Source organism: Ranitomeya imitator, chromosome 1 (genome assembly GCF_032444005.1).
Source record: "Ranitomeya imitator isolate aRanImi1 chromosome 1, aRanImi1.pri, whole genome shotgun sequence".
Taxonomy (NCBI): Eukaryota; Metazoa; Chordata; class Amphibia; order Anura; family Dendrobatidae; genus Ranitomeya; species Ranitomeya imitator.
Genome location: NC_091282.1, coordinates 1,044,403,613 through 1,044,420,660, shown reverse-complemented (window position 1 = coordinate 1,044,420,660; position 17,048 = coordinate 1,044,403,613). Strand labels below are relative to the sequence as shown.

General features: G+C 43.0%; 1 protein-coding gene across 9 annotated transcripts in view; it reads right to left on the bottom strand.

Annotated features, from left to right (window-relative positions):
- Positions 1–17,048, bottom strand: part of ARFIP1 (ARF interacting protein 1) — a 200,181-nt gene that overhangs the window by 17,574 nt on the left and 165,559 nt on the right. The window lies entirely within an intron of this gene.

The window sequence follows — 17,048 nt, the reverse complement described above, 5'->3', positions numbered from 1 at the left end:
GTAACCAGGGTAAACATCGGGTTACTAAGCGCGGCCCTGCGCTTAGTAACCCGATGTTTACCCTGGTTACCCGGGGCCTTCGGCATCGTTGGTCGCTGGAGAGCTGTCTGTGTGACAGCTGTCCAGCGACCACACAACGACTTACCAACGATCACGGCCAGGTTGTATCGCTGATCGTGATCGTTGGTAAATCTTTTAGTGTAACGGTACCTTTAGAGGATTGAGGCTTAAGAAGTCTGCTTTGGCGTTTTCCTTCCCTTTTATATGCAGAGCTGTCAGAAATAGAGGACCATCCGCCAGCTGAAATAACCAATCTATCACTTCCAAAGTTTTGTAACAAGTTATATAAGCCACTGACACTTGATTGTCCAAGAGGATCCTGACATGCCTGCCCTGTATGGACACAATGAATTTACTTACAACCCCCAATTCCTTTGCATTTGATGACAGTGTTTTCTCGCTCCAAAACCATACTCGCTGCACCACCTCCCTTCCTAGATGAGCCCCGGATCCCGTGAGGCTCAGATATGTGGTGACAATTTTCCACAACCCAGGGAACCTGGACAGGTTTGATTAATTCAACCACCACCGAAGGGATTGTACTGCCTGTGGGGATAGTGTCAACCTGCCTTCCAGGTGCCGCAAAGGGAAGGTTCACTATGTAACACATTCCAAAGTAAAATTCAGGAATGGAACTGGGTCCACAGAACTACGTGAAAGCACGAGGTCAAGGTACCCAAAAGGGACATTGCCCTCCTAAGGACATGGAACCGACTTCTATGGCTTTCTCAACCAGGTACTGGTTTTTTTTTATCTTAGACACTGGGAAGTGACACTCCTGCACTTCCAAGCTCAGAATAAGCCCCCAAAACGCCTGAATCTTAAGGGGGACTAATCCTGATTTTTTTTTAAAACTCAGTAAACAGCCCAGGCTCTCTAGTGCTGTATAGACACCGAAATTGGCGTCTGACATGTGAATAGTATTCTCTATGGCAATGCATATGTGGGCGAGTATTTTTCATAGTTCACACATGCATCAATTACCTATTTATGCACTCTATGATCATGTTTGTAGATTTACTTGATGAATTTTGAATCCTTTGAACTTTATACCAGATGACTTGAATGGTTGTACATTTTACACAAGTTATAATGTATTTAATAGTATTTTGTGGACTGTGTCAATTCCACATAATTGAAATATTTCTAATTATATCTACTATGTACACCTATATCACCAAAACGTCCCCACGCCACATGGGCTGAATGAAAGTCCTTCACCCTTTGGTAACTATATATATACCTATTAGTGGTGAGGTTGTAAATATATATATATATATATATATATATATATATATATATATATATATATATATATATATATATTTACAACCTCACCACTAATAGGTGGGTATATATAGTTACCAAAGGGTGAAGGACTTTCATTCAGCCCCCACCTATTAGTGGTGAGGTTGTAAATATATATATATATATATATATATATATATATATATATATTTACAACCTCACCACTAATAGGTGGGTATATATAGTTACCAAAGGGTGAAGGACTTTCATTCAGCCCACACACACACACACATACAGTTGTGCTAACAGATGTACATACCCAAGCAGGATTTTTGCTTTCTTGGCCTTTTTTCAGAGAATATGAATGATTACACCAAAACTTTTTCTCATGGTTAGTGGTTAGGTGAAGCCATTTATTGTCAAACTACTGTGCTTTCTCTTTTTCAATCATAATGACAACCCAAAACATCCAAATGACCCTGATCAAAAGTTCACATACCCCATTTCTTAATACCGTGTATTGCCCCCTCTAGCATCAATGACAGCTTGAAGTCTTTTGTGGTAGTTGTGGATGAGGTTCTTTATTTTCTCAGATGGTATAGTTGCCCACTCTTCTTGGAAACAATCCTCCAGTTCCTGTAAATTCCTGGGCTGTTTAGTGCAGAGGTCCCCAACTCCAGTCCTCAAGGCCCACCAACAGGTCATGTTTTCAGGATTTCCTTTGCATTGCACAGGTGATGCAATTATTACCTGGGCAAGACTAAGGAAATCCTGAAAACATGACATGTTGGTGGGCCTTGAGGACTGGAATTGGGGACCCCTGGTCTAGTATGAACTGCGCGCTTGAGATCTTCCCTGAGTGGCTCAATGATATTGAGGTCAGGAGACTGAGATGGCCATTCCAGAACCTTCACTTAGTTCTGCTGTAGCCAATGACAGGTTGACTTGGCCTTGTGTTTTGGATCGTTGTCATGTTGGAACGTCCAAGTACATCCCATGTGCAGCTTCCAGACTGATGAGTGCAAATGTGCCTCGAGTATTTGCTGATAACATGCTGCATTCATCTTTCCTTCAACTTTGACCAAGTTTCCTGTGCCTTTGTAGCTCACACATTTCCAAAACATCAGCAAATCGACCTCCGTGCTTTACAGTAGGAAAGGTGTTCCTTTCATTATAGGCCTTGTTGACCTCTCCAACTGTACCATTTATGGTTGTGGGCAAAAAGTTCAATTTTGGACTCATCACTCCAAATTACCTTGTTCCAGAAGTTTTGAGGCTTGTCTCTGTGCTGTTTTGTGTATTGTAGGTGAGATACTTTGTGGCATTTGCGCAGTAATGGCTTTCTTCTGGCGACTCGACCATGCAGCCCATTTTTCATCAAGTGTATCCTTATTATGCATCTTGAAACAGCCACATCGCTAGTTTTCAGAGAGTCCTGTATTTCAGCTGATGTTATTTCTGGGTTTTTCTTTGCATCCCAAACAATTTTCCTGGAAGTTGTGGATGACATTTTTGTTGGGTCTACCTGACCATGGTTTTGCTTTTATAGAGCCCCTGATTTTCCATTTGTTAATCACAGTTTGAACGCTACCGACTATCATTATCAATTCCTTGGATATCTTTTTGTATCCCTTTCCTGTTTTATACAGTTCAACTACGTTTTCCCATAGCTCCATTGACAATTCTTTTGCTTTCCCCATAACTCCCAATCCAGAAACATCAGCAGCTGGATAAAAGATGCAAGAGTCTGTCTGGATCCCAGAAACTCACTCGGCTTTTATGCAAACACGCTGTTTACAAGCAAACAGGTCACAGGTGAGGATGTTACCTTTAGTAACCATTTAAACCCATTTGGGTCAACTTCTATGCATGTTACCAGGCCAAAATCACCAGGGTATGTGAACTTTTGATCAAGGTAATTTGGATGTTTTGGGTTGTCATTATAATTTAAAGAGACACCACAGTAGTTTGACAATAAATGGTTTCACCCAACACGGATCACGAGTGGAGACAAAGTTTTGGTGTTATCACTCATTTTCTAAAAAAAAAAAAAAAAAAGGCCCAAAAAACCCACAAAAATTCTACAAGGTATTTATAAGCACACCTGTACATACATATACACACATATACACACACACACACATATACACACACATACACATATATATATATATATATATATATATATATATATATATATATATATATATATATATACACACACACACATATATTATAAGTAGATTTATATAGTGTTAAAAACTGGTTTATTAGTTCTTGTAGCACAGAGAATGTCAAATGTTCTTCAAACTTCAAACTGATAAACCCAAACATGAAGTATGGCATGCAAGGTGTTTAAAGTTTCGTTCAGCTACTTTGTTTTCTGTATTTTGTTCCCCAAAAGAAGTCAGAGGAGAACAGACCAAATCAAACACAGGCTGCTCAAGAGAAAGAAATAACAATGTGTGCGGAGTTTAACACTACATAATTTATATGAAGATCTGAACAAATAGAATTTCAGAGATGTATAAAGAAATTGCACGTGAACAGGCAATCACATTGCACAACAGCCAACCCTAACTATACAGGGAGAAAAGTTAATCCCTTTCTATTAGTAACAAGCAGGCTACATCAGTAATTATTTGGCATTTGTTACTAGCACCATAAACACCTATGTAAATACAGTAATGAGATAAATCCTCACACACGTGATTTTACAAATCATTACAAGTGAGGCGTGGGGCTGAATTAAAGCCGTATAATCACCTGTACTTAGCTGGTACATGTAACAGTGTAAGAGGGTTGCTAGGAACCTCTGTAGTCACCATGTGAAATGCAGCCATAAATTACCGCATGGCAGTAGTCCTCACTGCTATAGACCGGGGAAAGGGACCAATGGCTACACAACTCTAGTGATTGCTTCATCAGACACTGTGTCCAAACCAATTTCCACACGATATAAATGCTTTGCGGTTCCTGACATTTTGGTGGTGCTCAAAGAAAGTAAACTGGCTGTGAATGCTCCATGTCAGATCGATTTTTATTATACAAAAAATAAATAAAGCATAAGTCGTGTGCAATGAAGAACAATTCTAATCAAATTGTCACAAGAGATTTATTTTTCTCTTAAAGGAGGGTTTTCCCATGAACAAAATACACTTAAATAGATCTTGGAATAAAGTTAAAGTTCCACAAATAAAGTTCTTAAAATAAAATGTCCCTGTGCTGAGATAATCCTATAAATGAAGAAACATGGTGGGCACATACCACAAATCCTGGGCAGGGGAGTATACAGAAGAGTATACATACAGGACAGCAGAGAATCACAGCTGATTCTTGCTGTGGGCTAAAATGTTTTTATAACAGGCAGGGAAATGCGATCCCCTGCTGTCCTGTCTGTATACTCATTTCCTTCCTCCCCTGCCCAGGAGCTGTGGTATGATCAGACCATGTCCCTGTACGGTCACACACGGCCATTACACAGTACGGGCACATTTATAAGATTAGCTCAGCACAGGAATATTTTTGTTTAATACATCCACAATTGTGGAACTTAATTTTATTAGAAAATCAATGGATTAAAATGTACTTTGCCCAAACGACAAAGCCTATAAAGAGGTTTTCCGGTCCAAATCGCTTAGTCTGTAGCCACTCTGTGTGACTGCAGACTTATGAATCCCTCGAGTGCACGCACTGTGTCCTACGGGCATTCGTCAGTTTGTGGCCCAGGACCGGTTATGCGTGCACTATACATGCTCCCGGGACAGTGGGGGTGGCCTTTCTCCAAAACACTTGTACGGAGCAAAGCTGCGCCCTCTAGTCGGCCACGTCACTAGATGAGGTATGGCCTCGCTCAATACTAATGCATGGAGAAGGCCACGCCCACTTGACCGGAGTATGTAAAACTCATATATACACTCGGTCCAGAGTCCGAAACCTATGAATCCACACAGCGCACAGTGCATGTGCTGGGGGGAATCATAAGTCTGCAAACACAGTGACTACAATCTTATTGATTTGGACCAGACAACCTCTTTAAAGATTTGCCTGATTTTGGGCTTCATTATTTTCATCGCTACATGTTGCCATAATTTTTTATTTTTGCATAGACATGCGACGGCGTTTTGTTTTTTTTTAGGAAAGTTTTTATCACCCTGTTACAACACAACATTTGACATAACTTTACATGATGACTGGGAAGGTGATCCTGCAAATTGATTTAGTTACGTCATGGCGAGTATGCGGGCTTCTAAGATGCACCCACACGCCGCCAGGGGGCTGGTTTAAGTGACAGCCAAGCTTCAGCTTTCACAGCCAGTACCGGTGCCAACAGCGCCCCCAGCTATTTAACCCCCTAAATGCTGATCAATAGCAATCACAGAATTTAGAAGGCAAGGGAGAGGGTGGCGGCTCTGTCTCCCACCCATACAATGTAACTGAGTGGTCGATGGTAGTCACGGCAACCAAAGGTCAAATAATGACCTCTTCGGATCAGATAGCTGCGGTGGCCTGTTAGATCATTCTAGCAGCAGTGTCAAAGAGGAAACAAAGGAAAAAAATATTATACCAATAAATAGATGAAAAAAAAAAAGTACAGATATTTGGCATCACTGTGTCTGGAATGTCTCGATATATAAACGCTTTGTACTATTTAACCCCTTCACTGAACACCGTAAAAAAAAATATACAGACTGGTGTGGCAGGTTCTACAGACTGGTGTGTTCTGTGGTGCGGGGGCTGCGCTGGCATTTTGTGAAAGCCCAGAGGCCCCCAGCACATCCATTGCTGCAATGCGGTGGCCTCCGGGAAATCCCATCCCAGGCTGGTTTGGTGTTCTGTGGTGTGAAGGGACACCGCTGGCATTTTGTTAAAGCCCGGTGGCACCCGCACGTCCATTGCTGCAATGTGGTGGCCTCCGGGAAAATGGCTGCCGGGTGCGGCACATGCTCAGATTGATATCTCGGCAAAGATCTCTGTGTCGAGATCTCGTCTCCCGAGATCTCAATCTGAGCATGCGCCGCCCCCAGTAGCCATTTTCCCAGAGGCCACCGCATCGCAGCAATGGATGTGCGGGGGCCTCCAGGCTTTGACAAAACGCCAACGGAGTGCCCCCCCCCCCGCCACACCACAGAGCACCGCCGAACCAACCTAGGAAGGGAGTGTGATCACCACCCTGCAGCATCGGACCAGGACCGCCACAGAATCGCCCGACTCCTGCTGCTGCCACACTACTTGTAAGTATATTCAGACTATAAGACACCCCCCCCCCCATTTTCCCCAAAAAATTTTTGGGAAAAAAGTGCGTCTTCCAGTCCAAAAAATACGGTATATAAATGTGGAGTCGCTGTAATCATACTCACCTGAAGAATAAAGCTGTGTTATCACTTTTACCACACGGTGACCGCCATAAGAAAAAAAAAATAATTCTGAATTGCTGTTTTTTGATCAATCTGTCTTCCAAAAATCAAAATAGAAAGCAATCAAAAAATGTCATGTGCCCGAAAATGGTACCAATAAAAACAAGCAGTCACATGACTTTATTGGCAGAAATACAGAAAAAATATCGCTCTTAAAAAATGAGAGTCCTCAGTGATTGATACCTTTTAATGGCTAACTGAAGAGATGGTAACAAGTTGAAAGCTTTCGAGACTATGCAGGTCCCTTGATCAGGAACAGACTAATACAAATTCTGAAAAAACACATTTATGCACAATACAGCCCAGAAAAAAAAAATGCCATAGATAAGACAGGGGACGTGAAGCAGAACTACCATTATGTGAGAGTGCTAAAATGATTGTCCATAAATACTGGAACAGTTCATAGATGAGGAGTGTGAATGTTTAGGCTATGTTCACACATAGCGTCGGGTCCCTGCGGGTTCTCCCGCAGCGGATTTGATAAATCTGCAGGGCAAACCCGCTGTGGTTATCCCTGCAGATTTATCATGTTTTGTCCTGCGGGTTCTCCTGCGGGATTTACTACTATTGATGCTGCATATGCGGAGCATCTTATGGAGCCATAACACTTGTGCAGCATTATAAGGGGCAAGTGGCTGTGTGGAGCATCTTATGGGGCCATAACACTTGTGCAGCATTATAAGGGGCAAGTGGCTGTGCGGAGCATCTGTATGGGGCCATAACACTTATGCAGTATTATGCGGGGCAAGTGGCTGTGCGGAACATCTGTATGGGGCCATAACACTTGTGCAGTATTATGCGGGGCAAGTGGCTATGCGGAGCATCTTATGGGGCCATAACACTTGTGCAGTATTATGCGGGGCAAGTGGCTGTGCGGAGCATCTTATGGGGCCATAACACTTGTGCAGCATTATATGGGGCAAGTGGCTGTGCGGAGCATCTGTATGGGGCCATAACACTTGTGCAGCACTATATGGGGCAAGTGACTGTGCGGAGCATCTTATGGGGCCATAACGCTTGTGCAGCATTATATAGGGTAAATATCTCTATGGAGCATCTTATGAGGCCCTTATTACCCTTTATGCAGCATTATATGGGGCATATTTTAATATGGAGCACCTAATGGGGCCCATCAAACTTTATGGAGCATTATATGGGGCTCCTGATTCAATATGGATATTCAAAAACACTTAACCTAATGATGTCTCAATTAATTTTACTTTTATTGGTATCTATTTTTACTTTTTTAAATTTACCGGTAGCTGCTGCATTTCCCACCCTAGGCTTATACTATGTGATTCAGACAGAACCCCTGACGGAAGCTTCCATATAGTGAAGCAGATGGAGACACTTTGGACTCACTCTGGCCTATAATTCGGCAATGTCCATCTTTTTAAAAGCTTCAGCCCCCTCCCCCACAAAAAAAAAAAAAACTAACAAAAACAAAAAAATGGCTCCATTCAGAGTAGTCATCTGTCAATGTGTAATAAGGGGGCTTCCATGTTACTGGTCACACAAAGGCCTTGGCTCTTATGGCACCATCAAAGCCAAATGTCCTTCTCACATCTGATCCCCATAGAGTACCTAAACCACAATAAGTGTCCACATGTTTGACATTTCTGTAGCGATGAGAGCCTGCCTAATTCTTCAGAAGCACGAGATGGGCCCAATGTATAGGGCACTACTACTTTTACTGATTTTATGTGCTTTGTGAGCATTGTGTAACTAGTCAATATGGGCGGCAGGGTGGATCAGTGATTGCTTTGCAGCACTGGGGACCTGGGTTCAAACCTGACCAAGGCAACATGTGAAAGGAGCTTGTATGTTCTCCCTGAGTTTGTCTGGGTTACCTGACTTCCTCCCACACTTAATATGACATATTGATAGGGAATTCAGATTTTCAGTCCCAAAGGGATGATATTGTCTGATGACATTCTGTAGAGCTCTGCGAAATATGATTAAACTATAGAAGAATAAATAATTACAAATAAAGCTTCACATTTGATAAAAGTATACCAAACCCAGTGGCCCACATTTGTTAATAAGTGAGATAGGTTTTGCTTAATAGTAGGCCCAAACTTTGCAATATGGGCCAAACATGGAAAAAGCTGCAAACTGTGCAAAATCCTGAGTTGAAAATGTGAGTGTACATTTTTTTTTTTAGAAAAAAAATAAAGCCAGAAAGCGGCAATTTTCAGTGTGCATAAGCCTTCTCACACCAGGAACAGATCTGCTAATATTAAAATTTGCCCCATAGTTTTTATGGCATCAGTTGACATTCAATTTGTTGGAGGGTCTTTGACCACCCAAAAATTATAGGCTAGTCAGATCACCCATGTCATATTTCACCAGGTCAATATTATTTTCCCCATAAGAGATATGCAGCTGCCAGAGGTGCAAGTTTGGATCTCAATTAATTTTGTAAATGGGCCTTTATTAGGAAGCATTTTCAAAAGAATCTCTTGCCAGTGTCGGCAGAACCCATAACGACATTTTCCAAAAAAGGTCAAAAAGAAATGTCAATGGCCACTCTGTAGAACTAGTGATTTTGGAGTAATATACGCTTGTATATAAATGAAGCTTTGTTCAAAACAAACTACTCAGTCCAAGCTTCGTTAGCCAGGTAGAACCAGCTCCTTTCATGTTCTCCATCAGACCTCAGTTGTGGGCTCATTCCTGCAGGGCAAGCCCAGAAAGCCCCGATCTCCAGACAAGAACACATTTTATAGGTGAACAAGCATAGTTTACATTCCAGTGAAGACTTCAAATACCCAACAACCTGCTTTCCTTCTCACAAAGACAGGCATATTTCATTTTGAAGGAGCCCGAACCTACCTGGATCTGCTACACATCACTAGCTCCAAAACAATTCTATGCCCTGTAGAAATTTACAAATAATTATGATAATGTCCTTCAACTAGAAGAAAACAAACCCCGGCTTTAGATATAAAAGATGGACTAGGTGAGGTGGGTTTGTAGTTCAAAATAGACACTGGGAGGTACAGACATTACCAGTGACGTATCTGATTTCAGACAAATTTGACAGAAACTAGAAGTTTTAACAAAATATCATTTGTCTGTGGATCTGAGTAATGTTCAAGATTTATTTTCAGCTCTTTTTATCCAGGTGCTATTATTTTGTGCAGTACATCCGCACATGACTGGATCATTCACCACCAATGTGTCACATGGAATGAAGCCTTGTCTTTGAAGATCTGAGATGTTCAAAGTAAAAGCCGGTCTGTTTTAGACAGTTTTATTTCAATATACAGCAAAAGACATATCTACCCCCACAGCAATGGACAATAAATGCAGGCATGAGCATGTCCAGAACATACCGTATTTTCCCAAAAATAAGCTCTAGCATGATTTTACAGTATTTTTTAATTATGCTTGAATAAATAGCCCTACTCCAAAAATAAGCCCTAGTTAGTATCAGGGCCGGTGTTCGGAGTTGATCTGGGCAATAACCCAGGGCTCCCACTCTCTTAGGGGCCCCCCAGTGTATGCATTCAGAGGTAAAAGCCAGTCCCTCAAGATGGCTGGATCATCACTGTAAATAAAGCACCTGTACTTTGTGTCTCCCCCACCTCATTGTAGATTGTAAGCTCTTACAAGCAGGGTCATCATTATCTTTGCTTTAATTATTGTATTATCTCCAACGCTGTTACTTATGACTTGTATATGAACTGCTGAATTGTAAAGAGCTGCAGAATATGTTGGCGCTATATAAATAAAGATTATTATTATTATTAAAGCTGCTTGAGAACCTTTGGTGACTTCAAAGTCAAGTGACCAAAAGTCTCCAATGGTGCCTCAACTGCAAGAATCTTGAGAACTGAACAGTGGACACACTGGCATGCAGGGCCAGCGTTAGGGAAAATTGGGGGGGGGGGGGGGGGGGGAGAGAATGGGCAATTTTGCAGGCCCCCCAGCATTTCTATTCTGAGGTCAAGCCTGTGATATCACAGTCATGTGACCATGATGTCACCAAAGGTCTCAACTGCAGGAATCTGGAGCTGAAGAGGGGACAGGCTCGTATGTATTGTATGTGCAGTGTGTGTATATACATGTGTATGTACATTTCTGCCAGAGGAGCACAGCACTTGTAAGATTACCATTTTTTAAGTGGTGTGCACCTTTTAAAGGGAATCTGTCAGCAGGTTTTTGCTATGTAATCTGAAGATCGCAAGAGATAGGGGTGAAAATACAGATGTCAGTGATGCCTGACAGCTCTGTGTTTTTGTTTACTTGCAATTATAGTTTTAGCATCAGGAGCTTATCATTGCAGAATACAACAGCACACGGTCTGATTCCACCCCTTTCTGTGATCAGTAGCTCATGGAGTACAGTACAAAACAGACATTGTACACATAGAGCCTGGTGTGGTCGGGGGCAGCTTTTTCAGCTCTGCTTCATGCTAAATCTAAAACCTATGATCGAGTCAGAACGGCTACACCCAGTAAACTGAGTGATATATATTGTTGGATTCAGTGTGCCTTTCTCTACATCAGGCTGCTCCCAGATAAGGTACCAAAAACCTGCTGACAGATTCCATTTAATGAATTAGGCACCTCTTACTCCTGCAGCCCTGTTAATCAAAACTGGCCTGCAGAATGTCAGTCTTAAAGAGGTTGTCCACTACTTTATCATTGATGATCTATCCTCAGGATAGGTCATCAATATCTGTTGGTGTCGGTGTTGGCTGGAGCTGCTCAATTGTGGAGCTTTTCAGTCTTCTAATAGTGGCCATGCTCGGATACTACACATCTGCCTCCTATTCAAATCAATAGGATGTGGATGTGTAGTACCCGGCCACTATGAGAAGACACAGCAACTCAACAATTGATTAGTTCCAGCCGCTGGGGGCTGACATCGCTAATAGTTGATGGGCAGGGGGTACCAGACTTAGACACTGGTGACCTATCCAAAGGATATGTCATCAATGATAAAGTAGTAGACAACCTCTTTAATGAATCAGGGCCATTGTTCTCATTATCACAACGCCCAGTGTAAATAGGAGATGTGCTGCCGATAACATTATATGTATAGGGACTGAATGATCTATTAAGGTACCGTCACACTAGACGATATCGCTAGCGATCCGTGACGTTGCAGCGTCCTCGCTAGCGATATCGTCCAGTGTGACAGGCAGCAGCGATCAGGCCCCTGCTGTGCTGTCGCTGGTCGGGGAAGAAAGTCCAGTACTTTATTTGGTCGCTGGACTCCCCGCAGACATCGCTGAATCGGCGTGTGTGACACCGATTCAGCGATGTCTTCACTGGTAACCAGGTTAAACATCGGGTAACTAAGCGCAGGGCCGCGCTTAGTAACCCGATGTTTACCCTGGTTACCATCCTAAAAGTAAAAAAAAAATCAAACACTACATACTTACCTACCGCCGTCTGTCCTCTGCACTCCTCCTGTACTGGCTGTGAGCGTCGGTCAGCCGGAAAGCAGAGCGGTGACGTCACCGCTCTGCTTTCCGGCCGCTGTGCTCACAGCCAGTACAGGAGGAGTGCAGAGCACAGCGCTGGAGGACAGACGGCGGTAGGTAAGTATGTAGTGTTTGTTTTTTTTTACTTTTAGGATGGTAACCAGGGTAAACATCGGGTTACTAAGCGCGGCCCTGCGCTTAGTTACCCGATGTTTACCCTGGTTACCGGCATCGTTGGTCGCTGGAGAGCTGTCTGTGTGACAGCTCTCCAGCGACCAAACAGCGACGCTGCAGCGATCCGGATCGTTGTCGGTATCGCTGCAGCGTCGCTAAGTGTGACGGTACCTTTAGTGATCGTTCTAAACCCATTGTTCTTCATCAGTCTGTGTAGATTGCCTGAGTAGATTGTTGTATATGGAAATAGGATCACTAGAAATTCATGATGGAATTCAGGGTAGGACTGTCTCGATCAGAGTTACCTGGTCGTGGTGGGATGGCTTTTATGCTATTTTTGATCAAAAACAGTATTACTAAATACTCTTATTTAGATGCACTTTATGCTTTTTACTTAGTTACCGCAGGGTTTTTGCTCATTTTTTTTCTCTTGTAGGTTTTATTTGTTTTATGGCCAATATGAACATGCATTTATGTGCTGCATGTGTACCAACTTAAGTCAAGCTCAATTTTTGTGTTTTTTCTTTGGAGAGTTATGTTGATGCTCCAGAATGTGATGACATGATTAGATTTGAATACATTTTTTGTTAAAAAAAATTTGGATTGTTCATGGGAAGAAAAAAAAAGACATCCCCTAAAAATAAGCCCTAACCCATCTTTAAGAGCAAAAAAAATATATAAATAAAACCGTGTCTTATTTTCAGAGAAACACAGTAGAAGAATAAAATTATTGATTTAAATGGAACTCATATCTGATTCATGATGCCCAAATTGCAGGCATTGTGAATCAGACCTGGCTGCATGCTTTCAGCCAGGTTTTTCTCTAACGCTCATCAGGTGTTTTAGAGAAGATATAGTTAGAAGACCGGTCCATATCCACACACAAGGAAGATCCCCATCCAATCACCTGAGGCAGAGCTGGGAAGAGCCGGCCGTGGGCAGCACTGGACTAGTCGCTGCTTTGACTATGGTCCCTGGCCGGATCTTTAAAGTATACTCTCTCGATCACACCGTTTCAGAGAAAAATAGACCTGGCTACAATCGTGTAGCAATCAGCTTCTGATTAATGCTGCCCACAGTTTGAGCAGCATGAATCAGATGACAGGTTCCCTTCAATACATTAAGCTTCCAGAGGCTAACATTCACTCTGAAAAATATATTGCCAAAGGAAATAAGATTTCAGCTGCTGACAAAAATCTCTCTCTCTTTATTTTTATATAGCGCTAACATATTCCGCAGCGCTTTACAGTTTTTGCACACATTATCATCACTGTCCCCGATGGGGCTCACAATCTAGAATCCCTATCAGTATGTCTTGGAATGTGGGAGGAAACCGGAGTACCCGGAGGAAACCCACGCAAACACAGAGAGAACATACAAACTCTTTGCAGATGTTGTCCTGGGTGGGATTAGAACCCAGGACAAAAAGAACAAAAACACCTCAAGGTTAGGCCTCATTCAGACATATATGAAACACGTTCTATCCATGTTTTTCACAGATAGAACATGTACCCTTTATAATCTATGGTGCTATTCACAGGTTCATGCTTTTTGGGGAACAGCGTCAGAAAAAAATTCATGGAGACGTTTCCATTTTTGATCAGTATAAGATAAAAATTACCTATATAAGCCTATGCATCGATGAAAAACCACTGATAGAACACATTGCTATCTGGATGCATTCCGTGTGCTGTCCATTTTTAACATTGTGTTGGATAGGAGAAGCTTTGTAATTGATTTATTCAATTACTAGATTGTGGCCCGATTCTAACGCATCGGGTATTCTAGAATATGCATGTCCCCGTAGTATATGGACAATGATGATTTCAGAATTCGTGGCAGACTGTGCCCGTCGCTGATTGGTCGAGGCAACCTTTATGACATCGTCGCCATGGCAACCATTATGACATCTACGTCGATACTGTGCCCGTCGCGGAATCAGAAACGTGGGATTTCTACGTCCTTTATGACATCATCGTCGCTGTGCCCGTTGCTGATTGGTCGAGGCCTGGCGGCCTCGACCAATCAGAGATGCGGGATTTCCAGGACAGACAGACGGAAAAACCCTTAGGCAATTATATATATAGATTCATACATGAAAATCATTGATAAAACATGGATGGTAATATCACACTGACCAAACACTGATGAAAATCATTTGATCAACACTGATGAACAACAGTCCGTGTCTTTACATACTTGAATCACGGACGTCTGAATGAGGCTAATCCTGAGGGATTCTGTCAACATCTAGGAGTGGATTTTGTTTCTAAATTTTGAGAGTACCAGTATTTCACAAACCTAGTACAATTCATACATTGTGAACATAGGCCCCATTACACACTCGCATTCATGGGCTTTGGTCAAAGATTGGGTTGATAGATCTATGAAACTTCCTTCAAGCAAATCAGACAAAAACCCTAAAAAAAATTTAATAAAAAAAAAAAAAAAGGAATGTCCACAGAGAATTGACTTGTATTGGCAAAATCCAAAATCTGCACCCTCCTGGAAAACGTAGACAAGAGATTAACAGGTACCTGTCGTGTGTGTATAATATATATAGTCCAAAAGAACGAAGGAAATAGATGTGATTTATTGGTCCATGTGAGACATTTCGATCCAAGATGTGGACCTCTCTCAGACGATTATATAGATAGATATATATTTAAGGGTCACTTCCGTTTGTTTGTCTGTCACGGAAATCCCGTGTCTCTGATTGGTTGTGACAGGCAGTGACCAATCAGCGACGGGCACAGTGCGGCCGCGAATTCGCCCTTCCCTACTCCCCTCCAGTCAGTGCCCCATAGCGGTTTAGCAGTCCGCTAAACGGACTGTTACACCGCGGCATAATGCAGTCCGTTAATGCTGCTATTAACCCTGTGTGACCAACTTTTTACTATTGATACTGCCTATGCATCAATAGTAAACAGATCTAATGTTAAAAAATAATAAAAAAAAAAATTTATATTCTCACCTTCCGGCGCCTTTCCCGCTCCTCGCGACGCTCCGGTCCCAAGAATGCATTGCGGCAATGACCGGAGATGACGTAGCGGTCTCGCAAGACTGCTACACCATCACATGTTATTCCCACAATGCATTCTTGGGACCGGAGCGTTGCGAGGAGCATCGCTAAACGCCTGGGCTGGATCTGGGGGCTGCCGGAAGATGAGTATATAACTATTTTTTATTTTATTTTTTTACAGGGATATGGTGCCCGTTGCGCTATAGCCTGCGTGGGCTGCGCTCTATACTGCGTGGGCTGCGCTCTATACTGCGTTCTAGGCTGCGTTCTATACCGCGTGGGCTGCGTTCTATACCGCGTGGGCTGCGTTCTATACCGCGTGGGCTGCGTTCTATACCGCGTGGGCTGCGTTCTATACCGCGTGGGCTGCGTTCTATACCGCGTGGGCTGCGTTCTATACCGCGTGGGCTGCGTTCTATACCGCGTGGGCTGCGTTCTATACCGCGTGGGCTGCGTTCTATACTGCGTGGGCTGCGTTCTATACTGCGTGGGCTGCGTTCTATACTGCGTGGGCTGCGTTATATACTGCGTGGGCTGCGTTATATACTGCGTGGGCTGTGTTATATACTACTATACATATTCTAGAATACCCGATGCGTTAGAATCGGGCCACCATCTAGTATATATATTTTTTATATGTATGCTATTGGCCCTACTGCATAAACATTGTAGCACTGCACCAACATGGGGACATATAATTACCATATAGATAAGAAAAAGAAGAGTTGGAATTCTTACGAAGTTGGACACCCCCACAAAATAAAAAGATGCAGGGGTAGAGAACATGAGGACGTGCCTTAACTTGTGCAAACATTCTCCAACATATTTACTGGACAGAAACAATGATTTCTCTGCTGATGTACAAAGTATATGGCTGGTCTCCTCCCAATTATCATATATACTCGAGTATAAGCAGAGTTTTTCAGCACTTTTTTGTGATTAAAACGCCCCCTCGGCTTACACTCGAGTGAGGTGTCCAGAAAATGGAGAGGGAGTGGCAGTGCCGAAGCACCGGATCACAGGAGGCAGGAGCCCGCTGCTGCGGCTAACTCCTGTGCCCGCTGCTAAAGAGAAATGAATATTCACTGCACTGGCAATGAATAGTCATTTCTCTGTAATTTCGTGCAGTGTCAGCAGCTGGCTCCTGCGGAGGCCGCGCGGTCACGTGTGCCGCTACTTAAGAGAAATTAATTTTCACCTCTATCTACTCCCATGGACGTTGAGAGAGGTGAACATTCATTGTTCTTAAGTAGCGGCACACGTGATCGCCCTGCAGCTGATACTGTGCGCACTACTTAATACTCTCAGCCCTCCACGCACATAGTTCCGGCGTGGGGAACTGAGTATTCTGGCAGCTGTGCTCTGCTTGTGAGCATCGCATGATGTGCCAGCCATGTGCTGCTTACAAGCATAAAGCACTTGCTGGCACTGGAACAAGACGCTGCGAGGGAGCGCAGGAAGATAAGTATAATGTTTTTTTTAATGGTTTTTGATGGGGCCATGCATACAGGGATACGGATGGGGCCATGCATACAAGGATGGGGGCATGCATACAAGAATGGGGATGGGGGCCATGCATACAAGAATGGGGATGGGGGCCATGCATACAAGAATGGGGATGGGGCCATGCATACAAGAATGGGGATGGGGCCATGCATACAAGAATGGGGATGGGGCCATGCATACAAGG